At 43.4% G+C, this 17,027-nt stretch overlaps 2 non-coding genes across 2 annotated transcripts; one reads left to right on the top strand and one right to left on the bottom strand.

The window, feature by feature from the left end:
* Positions 1-319: 319 nt before the first annotated feature.
* Positions 320-457, bottom strand: LOC119937701. Its single transcript, XR_005454186.1, has one exon. It is a non-coding gene; the product is annotated as a small nucleolar RNA SNORA7 (small nucleolar RNA).
* Positions 458-13,492: 13,035 nt separating this feature from the next.
* Positions 13,493-13,631, top strand: LOC119938039. Its single transcript, XR_005454331.1, has one exon. It is a non-coding gene; the product is annotated as a small nucleolar RNA SNORA7 (small nucleolar RNA).
* The last annotated feature ends 3,396 nt before the right edge of the window (positions 13,632-17,027 follow it).

Below are 17,027 nucleotides of genomic sequence, written 5' to 3' on the forward strand. Positions count from 1 at the left end.
AGTGGGGGGAAAATGGACTGAATGCTTTAGTTACTATCCTTCATGTGATAAAAACCTAGAGGAAAAAGTAGGGGCATTTTGGAGTCAATCGTTGTTGTTGTCTTATGCTGTCTAGTCATGTCCGGCCCACAGTGACACCGTGGACACATCTCCCAGAACGCCCCACCTCCAATTCTACAATCATTCTGGTAGTGTATCCGCAGAGTTTGTTGGGTAAAGTACAGAATTGGTTTACCATTGTCTCCTTCCACACAGTAAACCTGAGTTTCAGCCTTCGACTCTCTCCCACACTGCTGCTGCCCGTCACAGGGGGGTTTTGACTTGTAGCAGATTGCCTTCCACTCGTTAGCCACTGCTCAAGCTAAGAATGGAATGGGTATGCTTCTGCTTGACTCTCCCTCCTAGAGTCGAGACTGGTAGAGTACTGGAAACACTGCAGATGCAACCCTGAGAGGTGCACTTAAGCTTACAATAACATTTTCTCTAAAGACTCACTTCCAGTCCAAAGAAACAAAACTTCATGGCCCAAATGACACCTGGTTATCACATCTGGGCAGCTTGACCTTGGAACATCAGATTTCAAAAGAGAAACATCTAGGAGAGTCATACTACCTAACGTGGCAGAGATATAAAATATCTTGCACCAGTAACAATCATCAAAATGGAAAGTTTCCAGACAGCTCAAGATAGGAAAATAAGATACCTTATGTCCATTCAGATTACCAACATTTGAGGAAAGGAAGATGGGTTTAAGATATTTTATATTATGATTTATATTTGCACCTCTAATTTATTAACCCTAGAGTTAATGACCCTAGAGTCATGACAAGGTGTGTGACAATAAAGCCTATAACACAGATTTGCAAAAGGATGTACAAAATTTACCATTCATCTCAGCCACATTGAGGAATAGAGAATAAAACAATTAGATTTTATATTTTGGGAATTTAGGAATCACTTGTTTTGTCTAATCAGTCTTTTCTTGAACACAAACTTTCTCAGGTGCCCGAAACTTTTTATTAATGAAAGTTCTTCATTTATCCAAAGGGATCTATGAAGGTCAGGGCACAGTACTGGGTGCTATTGGGTTATTAATAATAATAATAACAACAATAATAATAATGGCATTTGTAAAGAACTTACAACGTGCCAAGCACTTTACTAAGGACTGGAGTAGATACAAGATAAACAGGTCTGAAATGGGACTTGCAGTCTTAAGTAGGAGAGAGAACAGGAATTGAATCCCAATGCTGAAGATGAGAGAATTGAGACACAGAGAAGTTAAGTGACTCGACTAAGTTCACACAGCAGGTTTGTGGTGTGGCGGGGATTAGAACCGAGGCCCATACTCTTTCCAGGGTAATAGTAAGGTAATCATCAGTGGCCACTAACACCGTGGCAGATCAGACTTGTTAGCAAAATAGTACTTGAACAATTAGATATGCTAAGGGCCATCCGAGTTCAGATAATTAACTGTCACTCATAAGCTTACACTAAATCCACTACTGCAAATCATACTCAAAAATGATCTTAGTCTAGATGTGAATAAATCATGTGCTTCTGCCTTTCACTCATGTTCCAATCACTAATTTTTAAATTGATACTAATTACTTTTTTGGCACAGCAGGCCAATCCACTCTATATTTATGAAGTTTCAACCCCTTATTTGAATTATTATAAATGTCGGTTTGCCTTAACAGTCCCCATTCTCCAGCTCTCCCACATATACCTTTCCCTCAGACCTGTGAATTAATTTATTTGGTGAGGGAGGGGAAACAGATCATCTAAGCTCTACCAAGTAACTATCAAGTGGAAAGAGCACGGGCTTTGGAGTCAGAGATCATGGGTTCAAATCCCGACTCCGCCAACTGTCAGCTGTGTGACTTTGGGCAAGTCACTTAACTTCTCTGTGCCTCAGTTACCTCATCTGGAAAATGGGGATTAAAACTGTGAGCCCCCCGTGGGACAACCTGATCACCTTGTAACCTCCGCAGCATGTAGAACAGTGCTTTGCACATAGTAAGTGCTTAACAAATACCATCATAATTATTATTATTATTATCAAAATCAGCATTTCCCAAAGTGGGATTCTGAGAATTTAACACTTGAAATTTTGCTTCATGATAGGAAAAATATCAGTGGGAATATGAATTATTCTCATGTATTTCCCAGGGTGACAACATTAATCAATGGTTTTAAAACACCAATTACCACTGGATTGGCAAAAATTTCAGAGCCTGCTTTGATATGCATTTTGGTATAAATGAGAAAGACAGGGAAGGAGAGAAAGAGAAAAAGGAGAGACACAAAGCAGAGAGAGAAAGAAAGGGAGAGGGAGGGAGAAAGGGAGAGAGAGGAAAGAGAAGGGGAGAGAAAGAGAGAGAAACGGAGAGAGAAATCATATTTATTGAGCACTCACTGTTTGCAGAACACCTGGGAAAGTACAATATTCATTCAATTGTATTTATTGAGTGCTTACTGTGTGCAGAGCACTGTACTAAGCGCTTAATATAAACACATATACATATATTCCCTGACCACAAGCAGCTTGCAGTCTAGAGGGGAAGACAGATATTAACATAAATAAAGAAATTTTAGATATGTACATAATTGCTGTGGGGCTGAGGGAGGAGTGCCTTTTGTGGGCAGGGATTGTCTCTACTTGTTACTGAATTGTACTTTCCAAGTGCTTAGTACAGTGTTCTGCACACAGTAAGTGCTCGATAAATATGATTGAATGGATGAATGAATAAAGGTAGCAAATGCAAGTGCACGGGTGATGTAGAAGAGAGTGAGTGAAGTGGAAATGAGGTCTCTGCATACAGTAAGTGTTTAATTAATGCTATTGCTGTCCATCAATCATTGAGTGATAACTATGTGCAAAACACTCTGCTAAGCATCTTTGTCTCTGAGCTTCTCCCCTAAATGAAGCTTTCAGACAGCACTTGGCTTGGCAGCAAGACCATCAGCTTAGCCTTGACAGCCTTAAACACCAGTAGCTATGGATACTTCTTTGCCAACCTAGTCTTTAGTATTCACTATTGTGATCCTTCACATTGGCGTTTCCAGTTAAATCCCAATTTTGATCTTAACTGGTTTGAGATTCTGATTCAGTCCTGGTCTCTGAGGTCTGCACATTGCTTTCAGTTGGATCCTGAATGGAGTTCCTAAATCCATATCTTCCTTTTACTAGGCTGAAATAAAGAATGGCTAATACTGGTCTTGGTTTATGGTTTTAAAACAAAGAGATCTCATTTGTAATACAAGAAGAAAAAAAAGAAGAACCCTACTGGACTCCAGTAAACCCTCAAACTTCCATATCACACAGTTCTCCTTCTTTCTTAGGGTATGAAACCTTTGTGAGACATGGACTGTGTAAGACAGTCAATCAATAAATACAATTGATTGACTGATTGATTGACCTGATTATCTACCCCAGTACACAGTACAGTGCTTGGCACATAGTAAGCACTTAACACACTTTGTACTTTTTATGATTTGTTGAGCACTTACTATGTGCCAGACACTGTACTGTGCGCTGGGGTAGATACACACTAATCAATCATATTTATTGAGGGCTTACTGTGTACAGAGCCCTGTACTAAGCACTTAGGAGTGTACAATGCAACACAGTTGGTAATAATAATGATGGCATTTGCTAAGCACTTACTATGTGCAAAGCACTGTTCTAAATGCTGGGGTGATAAAAGGTGATCAGGTTGTCCCAAGTGGGGCTCACAATCTTAATCCCGATTTTACAGATGAGGTAACTAAGGCACAGAGAAATTAAGTGACTTGCCCAAAGTCACACAGCCGATAAGTGGCGGAGCCAGGATTAGAACCCATGACCTCTGACACCCAACCCCGTGCTCTTTCCACTGAGCCACACTGCTTCTCTAAGCAGTTGGTAGATACCTTCCCTGCTCACAACAAACTCATTGTCAAATCAGGTTGAACACAGTCCCTGTCTCATATTGGGCTCACAGTCAACCCTCATTTTGCTGGTGAAGTAACTGAGGCACAGAGAAGTGAACTGACTTGTCCAAGGTCACGCAGCAGATAAGTAACAGATCTGGGATTAGAACCCAGGCCCTCTAAATCCCAGATATTGATCTTTCCACTAGGCCATACTGCTTCAATTATTATACTTGACAAACTTCTTAAGGACTAGGTTTGTGGAGAGATTCATTCAATCAATCACATTTATTGAGCGCTTACTGTGTGCAGAGCACTGTACTAAGCGCTTAGAGAGATGATACAGCTGTAATAGCACTAATCCTCTGACTAGAGTCTAGAGCATGAAGTCCATCTAATCATTCATTCATTCAATCGTATTTATTGACCGCTTACTGTGTGCAGAGCACTGTACTAAGCGCTTGGGAAGTACAAGTTGGCAACATATAGAGATGGTCCCTACCCAACAACGGGCTCACAGTCTAAACGGGGGAGACAGACAACAAAACATGTGGACAGGTGTCAAGTCATCCGAATAAATAGAAATAAAGCTAGATGCACATCATTAACAAAATAAAGAGAATAGCAAATATGTACAAGTAAAATAAATAGAGTAATAAATCTTTATAAATACAGAGAAGCAGCACGGCTCAGTGGAAAGAGCACAGGCTTTGCAGTCAGAGGTCATGGGTTCAAATCCCGGCTCCGCCACTTGTCAGCCGTGTGACTTTGGGCAAGTCACTTCACGTCTCTGGGCCTCAGTTCCCTCTTCTGTAAAGTGGGGATGAAGACTGTGAGCCCCACGTGGGACAACATGATTACCTTGTATCTACCCCAGCGCTTAGAACAGTGCTTTGCACATAGTAAGCGCTTAATAAGTACCAACATTATTAAGTAAAATAAATAGAGTAATAAATCTTTACAAAGCAAGCTGAGCGATCTCAAAAAAGCTTTTTCCACCAGCATCAGTTACATCTGGAGGGCGGAACACATGCCTAAATAGATTCCAGCACTGGAGAAGAACGGGAAGCGTGAAAAACATTTGCCCATTCCGACACTGCCATAGACACCCCCACTCCTGGAGTACCCCCACTCCTCCCGCCTCCTCTCTGTCCTGGGGGCAGGGGTGGCAGCTGCGGGGGCTGTGGGTTACATCTGTGCCAGCGGCAGATGCTTCAATCCGTCAGATCCTGTCTGCAGGAAGCAATCGGCGGATGGCAGCTCAGAGCATTCTGTAAATCAACCCCTTCAACTGAGCTGAAGATGATGGGACACGGGGGCCCAGGGACGTCCATAATCCAATTAAACAGTTGAGCCTGCGCGCACCTGTATTGTGCGCCTGGAACACACATTGTTGGCTAAAGGACCCAAAGAAATTGTAATTCAATCTGCAAAGTTTGGGGAGGGATCAAGAAATCGAGAGCTTTAATCTAAGGTGATTTTCTAACTCGTCCATTTCACTATTTCAGCGCCTTTTGATGTGTTACAAAACATAGCTGGGCCAGTTGATACCATAGGATCAATCAATCAATCATCATCATCAATCGTATTTATTGAGCGCTTACTATGTGCAGAGCACTGTACTAAGCGCTTGGGAAGTACAAATTGGCAACATATAGAGACAGTCCCTACCCAACAGTGGGCTCACAGTCTAAAAGCACTCAATCATATTTATTGAGTGCTTACTGTGTGCAAAGCACTGTACTAAGCACTTGAAAAAACAAAAGTAATGATGATGGCATTTGTTAAGCGCTTACTATGTGCAAAGCACTGTTCTAAGCACTGGGGAGGATACAAGGTGATCAGGTTGCCCCACGTGGGGCTCACACTCTTAGTCCCCATTTTACAGATGAGGTAACTGAGGCTCAGAGAAGTGAAGTGACTTGGCCAAGGTCACACAGCGGACATGTGGCGGAGCTGGGATTCGAACCCATGACCTCTGACTCCAAAGCCCGGGGGAAACATGTCTACTAATTCTGTTTTATTGTACTCTCTCAAGTGCTTAGTACAGTGCTCAGCACACAGTAAGTGCTCAATAGATATGACTGATTGATTGAAAACTGTCCTTTCCTCTTTGGAAAGAACAAGATGGTCAAGGCTTTGGACGATGCCTTTTCATGAGGAGCAGAGGGAAGGGCTTTGAAATAAAATCAGCCAATCACTGATATCTGTTGAGCACATTGTGTGCAGAGATTTTTTGCTTTTAACTGAAGGTGTGCTAGTGGGGTGGGGGGTTGGTATATATCCCGCTGCTGCACAACTCCATTCATTCAATCATATTTATTGAGCACTGACTGTGTGCAGAGCAGTGTACTAAGCACTTGGGAAGTACAAGTCAGCAACATATAGAGACAGTCCCTACCCAATAATGAGCTCACAATTTAGAAGAGGGAGACAGAAAACAAAACAGAACATCAATCAATCAATCATATTTATTGAGCGCTTACTGTGTGCAGAGCACTGTACTAAGCACTTGGGAAGTACAAGTTGGCAGCATATAGATACAGTCCCTACCCAACAGTGGGCTCACAGTCTAGAAGGGGGAGACAGAGAACAAAAAGCATATTAACAAAATAAAATAAATAGAATAGATAGGTACAAGTAAAATAAATAGAGTAATAAATCCGTACAAACATATATACATATATACAGATGCTGTGGGGAAGGGAAGGTGGTAAGGCAGGGGGGATGGAGAGGGGGAGGAGGGGGAGAGGAAGGAGGGGGCTCAGTCTGGGAAGGCCTCCTGGAGGAGGTGAGCTCTAGGTGTCAAAATTGTCAGAATCCACATGCAACAGGCACTTCAGCCATCCCTGGCCCCTTACCTCAGTACAATGCCTCAATAATAATAATGATGGTAATAATGATGGTATTTGTTAAGTGCTTACTATGTGCCAAGCACTGTTCTAAGCTCTGGGGTAGATACAAGGCAATCAGGTTATCTCACATGGGGCTCCCAGCCTTAATCTCCATTTTACAGATGAGGTAACTGAGGCAACAAGACGTTAAGTGACTTGCGCAAAGTCACACAACTAATGAGTGGCAGAGCCGGGATTTGAACCCACAACGTCTGACTCTAAAGCTTGTGATCTTTCCACTAAGCTACACCGCTCCTCAACATCTTAGTGGGCCACCAACCACTCTCCATTCCCCCATACCTCTTACTTGCACTCCTTAAGAGTGGGGCACCGCCTTCTGTTGTCCCTGGAAAAGGGATAGGAACTGTCCTCTGCCCTAACCCACGGATCTGCCTTCCTGGTTCCGGTGGCAAGCCAGGCAGGGAGATCTACCCATGTGGTCAGGGGAAGGTCAGCACCGAGAGGCACGGCTTCCAGTGCAGCTCCACCACCACGCAACCTGGAATGGATGCGGGAAGGTGGGGTCAGGCGGGCACGGATGGGGAAGACCAAGGGATAATGATAATAATAATGGTGGTATTTGTTAAGCGCTTACTATGTGCATAGCACTGTTCTAAGCACTGGGGGGGCTACAAGGTGATCAGGTTGTCCCACTTGGGGCTCATAGTTTTAATGCCCATTTTACAGGTGAGGTAACTGAGACACAGAGAAGTTGAGTGGCTTGCCCAAGGTCACACAGCTGACAAGTGGCAGAGCTGGGATTCAAACCTATGACCTCTGACTTCCAAGCCCTCACTCTTTCCACTGAGCCACGCTGGATGGTATGTTCTAAGGTGAAGTCAGCGTACCCACTATCTCAAGGTCAAATGCTATCTCGCAACCGATCGAGCCAGCAGGCGGAACTCAGAAGTAATCCTCCTTGACCTCCCATCCCCTTACTGTAGGGGTTCCTCAAGGTTCAGTTTTTGGTCCCCTTCTGTTCTCGATCTACACTCACTCCCTTGGTGAACTCATTTGCTCCCACGGCTTCAACTATCATCTCTATGCTGATGACACCCAACTCTACATCTCTGCCCCTGCACTCTCTCCCTCCCTCCAGGCTCGAAATCTCCTCCTGCCTTCAGGACATCTCCATCTGGATGTCTGCCTGCTACCTAAAACTCAACATGTCCAAGACTGAACTCCTTGTTTTCCCTCTCAAACCCTGCCCTCTCCCTGACTTTCCCATCACTGTTGACGGCACTATCATCCTTCCCGTCTCACAAGCCCACAACCTTGGTGTCATCCTCGACTCCGCTCTCTCGTTCACCCCTCACATCCAAGCCGTCACCAAAACCTGCCGGTCTCAGCTCCGCAACATTGCCAAGATCCGCCCTTTCCTCTCCATCTATACCGCTACCCTGCTCATTCAAGCTCTCATCCTATCCCATCTGGACTACTGCATCAGCCTCCTCACCGATCTCCCATCCTTCTGTCTCTCCCCACGTCAATCCATACTTCACGCCGCTGCCTGGATTGTCTTTGTCCAGAAAAGCTCTGGGCATGTTACTCCCCTCCTCAAAAATCTCCAGTGGCTACCAATCAACCTCCGCATCAGGCAGAAACTCCTCACCCTTGGCTTCAAGGCTGTCCATCACCTCGCCCCCTCCTACCTCACCTCCCTCCTCTCCTTCTCCAGCCCAGCCTGCACCCTCCGCTCCTCTGCCGCTAATCTCCTCACCGTGCCTCGTTCTCGCCTGTCCCTCCGTCGACCCCCAGCCCACATCATCCCCCTGGCCTGGAATGCCCTCCCTCCGCACATCTGCCAAGCTAGCTCTCTTCCTCCCTTCAAAGCCCTACTGAGAGCTCACTTCCTCCAGGAGGCCTTCCCACACTTAGTCCCCTCCTTCCTCTCCCCCTCCTCCCCTTCTCCATCCCTCCCTCCTTACCTCCTTCCCTTCCCCACAGCACCTGTATATATGTATATATGTTTGTACGTATTAATTACTCTATTTATTTTACTTGTACATATCTATTCTATTTATTTTATTTTGTTAATATGTTCTGTTTGGTTGTCTGTCTCCCCCTTCTAGACTGTGCGCCCGCCGTTGGGTAGGGACCGTCTCTATATGTTGCCAACTTGTACTTCCCAAGCGCTTAGTACAGTGCTCTGCACACAGTAAATGCTCAATAAATACGATTGAATGAATGAATGAATGAATGAATGAGGGTGGGATACCACCCCCACAACCAAAACTGCTAGATTGGCAACCCAAGCTAGGAACACAGAAGGCATCCCTCACCCCCGTGCCAATTGAATTAAGTATGATAATAAAAATAATAATGGCATTTATTAAGCACTTACTATGTGCAAAGGACTGCTCTAAGTGCTGGGGAGGTTACAAGGTGATCAGGTTGTCCTGGGGGGCTCACAGTCTTAATCCCCATTTTACAGATGAGGTAACTGAGGCCCAGAGAAGTGAAGTGACTTGCCCAAAGTCACGCAGCTGACAAGTGGCAGAGCCAGGATTTGAACCCATGACCTCTGACTCCAAAGCCTGTGCTCTTTCCCCTGAGTCATGCTGCTTCTCTATGGAGTTGGAGTAGGTATGGGGTTGGGGGGAGGGCGGAGATTGGATAAACTGAGGCCGGAAGCTGGAATGGCCTGGGAGCACGGGTAATAAATACCTGCGGCCTCTGACCTTCTGTGCAACAGATTGATAATTGCAGCGGCTGGCTTCGGGTCACCTCTTCCCAGACCGTGGGATGCCCGCTCTGCCTGCCCCAACTGAGGAGCCGTGGGATGGGGGAGTGTCCCTTCTGAATGCTCGTGGGTGGGAGTTAACTGCTTCACCATGGGTACATAATGCATAAGTTACAGGATTTCCTCCCTTCAAAGCCCTACAGAGAGCTCACCTCCTCCAGGAGGCCTTCCCAGACTGAGCCCCCTCCCTCCTCCCCCTCCACATCCCCCCACCTTACCTCCTTCCCCTCCCCACAGCACCTGCATATATGTTTATACATATTTATTACTCTATTTATTCATTTATTTTATTTGTACATATTTATTCTATTTATTTTATTTTGTTAATATGTTTTGTTTTGTTGCCTGTCTCCCCCTTCTAGACTGTGAGCCCGCTGTTGGGTAGGGACCATCTCTATATGTTGCCAACTTGGACATCCCAAGCGCTTAGTCCAGTGCTCTGCACACAGTAAGCGCTCAATAAATATGATTGAATGAATGAATGAATACAGAGAAGCTAGAGAAGCACCAGGGCTTAGTGGAAAGAGCTCAGGTTTGGGAGTCAGAAGTTGTGTGTTCTAATCCCGGCTCCCCCACTTTCATTCATTCGATCGTATTTATTCATCAATCGTATTTATTGAGCGCTTACTATGTGCAGAGCACTGTACTAAGCACTTAGCACTGTACTTATTGAGCGCTTAGCACTGTACTTATTAAATACTGTATTTATTGAGCGCTTACTGTGTGCAGAGCACTGCACTTGTCAGCTGTGTGACTTTGGGCCAGTCCCTTTATTTTTTATAATGGCATTTATTAAGTGCTTACTATGTGCCAAGCACTGTTCTAAGCGCTTAACTTCTCCGTGCCTCAGTTACCTCATCTGGAAAATGGGGATTAAGACCGAGCCCCACATGATTACCTTGTGTCTATCCCACTGCTTAGAACAGTGCTTGGCACATAGTAAGCGCTTAAATACCATCATTATCATTATTATTATTATTGCTAAGGACTTGGGAGAGAGCGATAGAGTGAACAGAGAGGATTGTATTGCACTGTTCCAAACATTTAGTACAGTGCTCTGCACCCAGTAAACATTCAGTAAATATTCATTCATTCATTCAATCGTATTTATTGAGCACTTACTGTGTGCAGAGCACTGTACTAAGCGCTTGATCACTGATTCAAGTTACCAAGGGACAGATATAAAACGTTACATGTAGTGGGAGCAAAAAAATAAGGACATGTATTCTAGTGCTGTGAGAGCAACGGGTGAGTATTTAAGCTCATGGGCAGGGAATATGTCTACCAACACAACACAGTTATATTGCACTCTCCCAAGCGCTTAGTACAGTACTCTGCACACAGAAAGCACTCAATAAATATGACTGATTCATCGATCAGGTGATAAGGATTTAAGGTCATAGGTGATACAGTAGGGAAGGAAAATGGGATGGAGATATGAGAGATTGGACAGTGAAAGCTTCCTGGAGGAGATATAATTTTACTTGGGCTTTGAAGATGGAGAGAGTGGTGATCTATCAGATATGAAGGGGTGGGAGTTCCAGACAGGAGAGAGGGCATGAGGATGGGTCAACGGAGAGGGAGAATGCCCTGAAAACCATGATACTTTTATCCTTAATCTTCCTCTGGACTTTGTCCCAATAATATGTTTTTGGTCCCTCTCTCCCATAATATTGTAATTCACTGGAGGGTATTTTGTGGGTGTATTTCTACTGTTGTAGTCTAAACTCTTAACCCAGTGCCAACCACTCGATAGATGCTTGGTAAACACGACTGATTGATTGAACCTGAGTTTGGAGTAAATTACTGAATCCACTGGCTCCATTGTCCGAATAAATGAGCAGGTGCCCTTTCCAGCCGAATCCTCCACTTCCAAACAGGTTTTAGTCTCAAATCATGGTCTCTAAACTCCATTTTAAAAAGACTTCTCCATTTTGCTGAGTTTTAAGAGTCCATCCCTGAAGCATTATATTATTCAAACCTGGAACACTATGAAGGCAATTTTGGCTTTAAGGTTTCAAATAAGGATTTGACTAATGGGATGAAAATCTGAATTTAGTTTGGAAATGGTGACTTAAAAATAATCTATCAGTAGTGTTTATTGAACACCTACTATGTTCCAAATACTGCAAACTCTTGGGAGAGCACAATAGAGTTCTGGACATGATCCCTGTCGTCAAGGAGTTTAAGGAACCAGCATGGCCTAGTAGAAGAGCACAGCCTTGGGAATCAGAGGATCAGGATTCTAATCCTGGCACTGCCACTTGTCCGCAGTGTGACCTTGGGCAACTCACAACTCCCCTGGGCCTCAGTTCCCCCATCTGCAAAAGGGGTTTCAATACCTGCTCTCCGTTACTTAGACTATGAGCCCCGTGTGGGAACTACCTTATATCTACCCCAGTGCTTAGTACTGAATCAGGTACATAGTAAGCACTTAATGAATACCACAAATATGAATTAATATCATTATTATTATTCTATAATCTAGCAGGAAAAACAGGAGGAAGAGGCAAAAAGTGGAATGTACATGTACATTTGGAGAGTTAGAAATTAACCAAGGAAGGCCTTCTGGAAGAGGTCAGACCTGAAGAGGATAGGAGTTATTTGGCCTATTTGGAAAGAGTATGGGCCTGGGAATCACAGATCCTAAATTCTAATCCCTGCTCCACCACTTGCCTGCTGGGTGTCCTTGAGCAAGTTACTGAACTTCTCTCTGCCTCAGTTTCTTCATTGATAAAATTGAATAAGACCCCCTTAGACTGTGTGAGTCCCATGTGGAGCAGGGATTTTGTTGGCTCTGATTATCTGGTATCTACCCCAGTGCTTTGCTTAGTGCTTAGCAAATACCAAGGGTTTAACAAACACTACTTTTATTATTAGTAGCATTATTAAAATATTATACTTTAAATCCTAAGGAAAAGAAGAAAAGGCCAATTGATTAATCAAAATTAACATGATTAACTCCTAGGTTTTACTGAACAAAACACAGTTATTTTTGTCTAAAGGGGAAGGAAGAAAGGAAGGCTAGAGGAAGATGAGGAAGGTGAAGAAGCCGTTGGAAAAATGTTCAACTCATTATTCACCTTTTAAGGACTGAGAGAGCAAGAAATATTCATAAGGACAAAGTGCTACCATCCCAAGTACGGGTGGAGGAAAGGCAGATGACAGACAAGCATCTCAGAAAAGTAGCAGAGAATCATTGTTGGTCACAAGCTGAATATGAGTATTGACAGTATATGGGGATATATTTAAAGGAGTGTGTGATGCAAGAGCTGAGAAGTATTTCCACTGCTATGCTCTGCATTTGATCAGACTCTTAGCCGAGCCCCAGATCTTGTTTCTGGATCTGGAGCAGATCCAGACAAGATGAAGCAATTCAAAACAGATTAAAAGGGATTGCTTGCAGGTCTTGAAAGAAAGGTTAAATCAGCTTAGGTTGTTTAGAATGAAGGGTGGGTTTAGAGAAGAATTAACTGTCTTCAAGTGGATGAAAAATGTTCGTGAGAAGAAAACTAACTGATGCTTCTCAATCAGGAGGACCGAAGAAGTAGAAATGAGTTTAGTTTGAGCAAAGGAAAAATTCCCTGACTCTCCTGGGGGCTAAAAACTGGAGTGGGCTGGGCTACTGAGAAAGGTTACCAATCAATCAATGGTATTTATTGAGTGATTTCCATGTGCAGAGCACTGTACTAAGAGCTCGGGAAAGTGTGCTACAACAAAGGTAGTAGACAAGTTCTCTGCTCACATTGTTTGTGGAGAATACAGTCCCTGAGGTCTTTTTATGAAGGAAACCAATTAGGTGGTTTTGTCTTTCACCTAAAGAAGGGGACTGGATCAGATGACTTCTTGAATTCCCTTCCAATACACATGTGAAATATTGTCCACATGCAATATTTATGTTAAATGTGTTTAGTTATTTTAGCAGGCTGCTGCTTTATCTCCCCTCTCAGGGTCACACCTGGAGAGTTTCCGGTACTCTACCAGTCTCGACTACAGGAGGGAGAGTCAGGCAGAAGGCATATCCATTCCATTCCTAGCTTGGGCAGTGGCTAGCAAGGGGAAGGCAATCTGCTACAAGTCAAACTCACCTGTGCTGGGCAGCAGCAGCATGGGAGAGAGTCAAGGGCAAAGAGTCAAGTTTACTGCATGGAAAGAGGAAATGGTAAACCACTTCTGTATTTTTACCAAGAAAACTCTATGGATCCACTACCAAAATGATGGCAGATGGAGGTGGGGCATTCTGGGAGAGATGTGGCCATGGTGTCACTTTGGGTCAAAGATGACTCGACAGCATAAGACAAGACAAGACAAGACAATACTTCCTTAACTGTTCATCCCTTACACCAAATACCTAATGAGAGAAGCTGGACTGAATGAAGATGAACGGGGAGTAAAGACTGGAGGAAGGAATATAAACAACCTTCGTAATGCTGAAGATACAACCCTACTAGCAGAAAATGGAGACGATCTGAAGGGCTTACTATTAAAAGTTTAAGAATAGAGCAAAAAGATGGGCCTACATTTAAATGTCAAGAAAACCAAGATCATGACAACTGGAAGTTTTAATGCATTTGTAGTGGATGGAGAGAAGATTGAAATAGTTGACAAGTTTTCCCTCCTGGGATCAATAATCAATAATAAAGGAATTAGTAGCCAAGAAATACACCAAAGATTAATGTTAGGAAGACTTGCTATGAAGAGCCTGGAAAAAGTCATGAAATGTTCTGATGTAACAATTGCCACAAAAGTACAAACTGTCAACTCTATGGTGTTTGTAGTGACAATGTATGGATACGAAATCTGGACAGTGAAAAGACAGGATAGATAGAACATTGATTCCTTTGAAATGAGGTGTTGGAGAAGGCTTTTGTGAATACCATGGACTGCCCGGAAGAAAAACAATGGATTTTAGAGCAAATTAAACTGTAGTGGTCTTTGGAAGGTCAAATGACTCGACTTAGATTATCATATTTTGGACACATAATCAGGAGGACTAATTCTCCAGAGAAGACACTAATTCTAGCAACAGTCCAAGGAAAAAGTGGAAGAGGCAAACTGGCAACTAGATGGAAAGAGATCATAACAACGATAACAGAAGAACCATTAGAAAGGGTGTGGATTATGGCAGAAGACAGGACGTTTGGAGAAAGTATATCCATAGAATCGGTATGAATCGGAAATGGCTCGATGGCACATAATACTAATAATAATAAACTGGCTGCCTTGATTTCTTCCACTTGTTCTACTTAAAATTTAGGCTTAAAAATCCAATTTGATTAGTCTCGCGAGTGAGAAAGCTACCTTGCTGATGGAAAAGTCAATTCTTAAAGATCCTGGCAGCCAGTACAATTCCTCTCTTACCGAGGATATTAACAATAAAGCTAGTTATTGCTGTGATTTTTACATTTTTATACTCACAAACCACTGAGATATAAAACTTACAGCACTCAAAGGGTTGCTTCACTTTTCTGCTTTATGGCATTCTTAGCATTTTCTTCTACCTGGCCGAAAAAATCAGGCCTCATACACGAAATCTCTTATAAAGGAAAAGTAGAAAGAGTTAAAATCCAATTACACTGAAATCTATTTCTGTTGCTCACTGTGGGTAGGGAATGTGTCTGTTTGTTGTTATAGCACTTGTTACATAGTAAGCACTCAAATACAATCGAATGAAGTCCTATTTAGAATGTTACATGTTCATTCTCACCCAAAAACCCTTAAGCTTTTTAAATTTGCATAAAAGTAAAGCCTACACTTTCCTTGGTACAATGTAATTTCTATCATTCATTCAATCATATTTGAGCACTTACTGTGTGCAAAGCACTATACTAAGCACTTGGGAGGGTACAATATAACAACAGACACATTCCCCTCCCTCAGTGAGCTTATGGTTTAGAGAAATAAGTTAGTTCCATGGTTTGTCGAGCAGGTTAGAAGAGGTTCCAATTGATTCTGCCCTGAGCTGTAGCATTCAAGTTGCAACCAATGTCACTTAAAGAATAATAATGATGGCATTTGTTAAGCACTTACTATATGCAAACCACTATTCTAAGTGCTGGGGGGGTTACAAGATGATCAGGTTGTCCCACATGAGGCTCACAGTCTTAATTCCCATTTTACAGATGAGGTAATAGAGGCTTAGAGAAGGTGAGTGACTTGCCCAAAGTCACACAGCTGACAAGTGGTGGAGACGGGATTAGAACCCATGATCTCTGGCTCCCAAGCCCGTGCTCTTTCCACAAGGGGTATGAATTAAATATTTGCAGAGAACTTCATTTCTGATCTTAGGACAAAAATGAAACCTATTTACTCGAAAAGGGACAATGCCACCTTACTTCTTATGCATCATCAGTTATTTGAAAGTCACTAGGAGCTATAGGCCAGTCAGGTGATTTACAGATGGCCCAGATCCAAGTGGACTCCCACCAGATCTCGGATCTATGGGGTGGATATCAATGTTCACGTGCTTCAGATTTAATCCTTTGCAAAGGTGATCTGAGGACCTGTGTGCAAAATGTTGAAAAGCCTGCATGCAGCAGCAGAATAAAGTGTATTTTAAAGGTTGCTTAAAACGTTGAATGCTGCCCTCATCATGAAGGGATGGGACTGAGGTTGAGCTTGAAGGTCAAATACCTGGGAATTGTTCCAGAGTCACCCACGTGGGCATAACAAAGAAACTTTCCAGTTGCCATTTTGACATCCCCAGGGTTCGTCTCTGAGTGTGGGAGCAGGGCATGAAACAATTTGGTGATCAAAAGCCAGCCAGCCATCCCGGCATCTGACCAATGAAACCAATGAAGTGAAAAATAATTTAATGAGTATCTAAGTAGTGAAATCCCTGGGCTGGGGATTCTCAGATGGAGTCAGAAAAGTGGTGAAGCATGAAATACCTCTTTCTTATGTTTAGCATCTGTGGTGAACCCGCAACAAGAGGAGTTACTAGTGACTGTTAGTGATGCCGCAGACAACAACAAAGAAGAAACTCGCAAAGGAACTAGGGTGCTCTACTTAGGGCGGGTCGTTGCCGGCCCATGGGGTCAGGGCACAGAAAGAGATGTGGTCTTCTTGCCCTGCTCTACCCAGAAACGGGCCTGGATGAATCAACAACTGCCATGTGGAGCCACGGCTGCGATGCCTAAGGCCGATAAAAGGCCGTCGCTTTGAATGGTGAGACAGGAAGCAACACTCGAAAGTAGACAGGATGCAACGTTCAGAGGGAAACAGTGGGGGAAAAAGCACGCGGAGGAGACTTGCACGGCAAGCAGATCTTGTCGCCAGGAATTACTTCCAACCTTTTTTTTATGACATTTATTAAGCGCTTACTATGTGCAAAGCGCTGTTCTAAGCACTGGAATAATAATAATAATAATGGTGTTGGTTAAGTGCTTACTATGTGCCAAGCACTGTTCTAAGCACTGGGGGAGATACACGGTAATCAGGTTGTCCCTCATGGGGCTCCCAGTCTTAATTCCCAT

This window comes from Tachyglossus aculeatus, chromosome 1, assembly GCF_015852505.1.
Source record: "Tachyglossus aculeatus isolate mTacAcu1 chromosome 1, mTacAcu1.pri, whole genome shotgun sequence".
Classification (NCBI taxonomy): Eukaryota; Metazoa; Chordata; class Mammalia; order Monotremata; family Tachyglossidae; genus Tachyglossus; species Tachyglossus aculeatus.